Here is a 2,927-nt window from a genome sequence, read left to right on the forward strand (position 1 = left end):
CTACCTGCCTTTGGAGAAAGAGGAGGGTGCGGGCATTTGGGGCACTTTCTTTCTCATTTGACCCTTGGCAGGTTTTATGAGGTAGGCTGTGTAATTCCTGTGATGTGGACAAGAAAACAGAGAGGTGGAGACACCTGCGGCCCAGCAGCTCAGCAGCCAGCTCTCTACCCGTGAACCAGAGGGCTCTCCTGTGTTGTGCTGGTGTCGTCCCCTGTCCCAGGGGTGGAGAAGTGGATGTCCCGCCTCCCCTCCTTTCCTCCTGGGTTCTTAATGCTAATTTGGGGGCAGCGCGCAGAGCGGGTTCCAAGACGGAGATAATGAAGGCCGGGCTCTAAGCGGAGGCTGGGGAACGAGGAGGCGGCTAGACACTAATGGTTCTAGCAGGGCGGCTTCTCCTCCTCGCTGGGGACGGCGGTTTAATTAACTGGCTGTGCCGGGACGGGGGCCTGATTGAAAATGAGCCGCGCGCCTCCGAGACAGGCGCGGGCCCAGCTGCCTCCCCGCCGACCAGCCCCGCCACATCTGGGCAGCGGGAGGAGGCCCCGAGGTCTGTGCCCAGCACCGTGGACCCTGGCACAGCTGTGGGGTCCCCGGCCCCGCAGCCCCGCCCTCCTGGGCCTTTCCCGGCTCCTCCACCCTGCGCTGGGCTGTCCCTGACCAGGCCGCCGCCTGCTCCTCTCCGCCCGCCCCAGACTCAGCGCTGGAATCCCTCCTCCTGTCCCTCCCGAGACTCCCGCCACGGCCCAGGTCACCCCTCAGATGGGCACCCGTCCAGTCAGCCAGGGCTCCCGCGGCTAGGCTAGCGCCCACCACACCCCTGCAGTGCCCACCACTGAGCTGGCTGGGGGGGGGGGGGATGTTGATGAGCCGCAGGAAGGCCTGGCGGTATCTCCACGCTCCCCCTCTCAGAGCCCCCAGGCCCGCTGACTCCTCCTGGGGAATTAGCAACCCTCCCTCTGAGCTGCTTCTGGTCTTTCCACCACTCCTGGCTGGGTGACCCTGGGTGTTGAGAGCCACAGCCGAAGGGGCCCCAGCAAACTTCCAGCTGCCAGCTGATTGGCTCCTCTGGCGGTGATGCTCATTGGGCTGTTTCCCGCCCTTTCAGACCATGGAGCTGCTCATTGGGGGACTTTTTTGGCTCCGCCCAAGCTACCCAGCCAATCGGAGTCAAGAGCAGGAGGAGTGGGGGAGGTGGAGAGGCTTGTGGGAAGCCGGTGGTGGCAGTTGGGCTCTGAAGGTTTTTCCTGAGGAGCTGTGTGTGTGGTGTGTGTGGTTCTAAAAATAAAGTTCGTTTCTTTTGACAAGCGGCTCCTGAATTGTGCCCAGCCAGACTGCCGCACCTGGGCAAGTGACTAACCCTCTCTGGGCCTCACTTTCCTTATCTGTCAAATGAGGGTGATAACAGTAACCACTCATAAGGCTGCTGGGAGGATGTGTCAAGGCAAAGAAGCAAAGCACTTAACACAGCCTGGATCCCAGGCTGCGTGCTGCTGCCTCACGTGATGGCTGTGTTCCACGTCATCTGGAGTAACTGTCTTAGGTGTCCGTCTCCTCCCTGGAGCTACTTGGTATATTGGTCCACCACTTGCCTCTGAAGCTGAACCTGCTCTACAGCACCTGGTATAAGGTTCTCAGGAAATACCCTAGGGGTGAACAATGCTGTCCTAGCTCCTTTTCTGTTGCTATAACAAAATACCTGAGACAAGGAAATTTCTAGACAAAACGGATCATAGTTATAGCATAGGAGGCTGGGAAGTCCAAGAGCATGGTGCTGGCCTCTCCTGGGCACCTGGTGAGGGACTCCTGCTGTGCCACAGGTGGCCCACGGTGTCACCTGGCAAGGCACAGCAGGCATGCCGGCTCTTACTCTTATAAAACCACTAATGCCCTCATGGGGGTCCCATTTCCAGATACTAGGAGCCTATGAATCTGGGAATTCAGTTTCCAATGCACGAACTTTGGGAGGACACATTCAAACTGCGGCAGATACTGAGACTCACTTCCGTTTACTGAGCACCTACTATGTGCCCAGGCAGGAAGCCCTGGGATGGAGTGACCTGGGGACCAAGTCCCGAGACACACTGAAGCGGTCTCGCAGCAGGAGCTTTGTTGACACTATTTAATCCCCGCCACCGTCCTGGGAAGTGGGACTTCAGCCCACCTTACCCCTCCGCGAACCTTGAGGGGTCCAGGGTTCCGGGCTGGCCAAGGGCAGAGGAAGCTCCAGACGCGGGCTGCTAACTGAGCCGCTGTGCTGCCCCCTGCTGGCCACTCCGTGAGGCTGCCCACTGGTTCCGGGGCCGTAGGTCCCCCTTCCAGCAGAGGCAGCCCAGGGCGAGACGGTGGGGACGCCAGTCCAGGCGACGCCGCTCTGCTCTCCAGGGACCAAGCAGACCTCCAGGCGGCAGCACATGGGCACACCCTGGGCCACCGCAGTGAGGCCCTGCATAGGGCGCCCTTGACCTTGGCATCAGATCCAGACCCTATTCCCCGCGGAGCCCCGCGTTCAGGCTCAGGATTCTAACCCAGCGCGACCGCGACTTTGCGGGGTGACCCCAGTGGGTGTCCCAGGCTCCCCTGGTCCAGAGCAGAGTGGAGGCAGGTGGCTTTGGAAACTGTCCCAGCTCACAGAGGCGAGGGGACCCCAGGCCTGGGCCATCCAGACCCCTGCGGGGCGCAGGGCCGCGGCTCTCCGAGCCCCTCCGGGAGCCCTGGCCAGCCCTGGGCGCGGCAGAAGGACACAGCGACCCCCTAATCAGGCCGCTCTGGGCGCCGCTGATTAATAGCGGCTCAGCTTTTAAAAAAAGAAAGAAAGGCGCCGTCGCTCCGTAAATCAGCTGTTTATTTAACTTTCCCTGGCATTTAATGATTGCGACCTGGGGAGAGGGGGAGACGGAAATTAATTTGAGTCTCGCCAGAAAAGCCAG

Source organism: Callospermophilus lateralis, chromosome 7, assembly GCF_048772815.1.
Source record: "Callospermophilus lateralis isolate mCalLat2 chromosome 7, mCalLat2.hap1, whole genome shotgun sequence".
Taxonomy (NCBI): Eukaryota; Metazoa; Chordata; class Mammalia; order Rodentia; family Sciuridae; genus Callospermophilus; species Callospermophilus lateralis.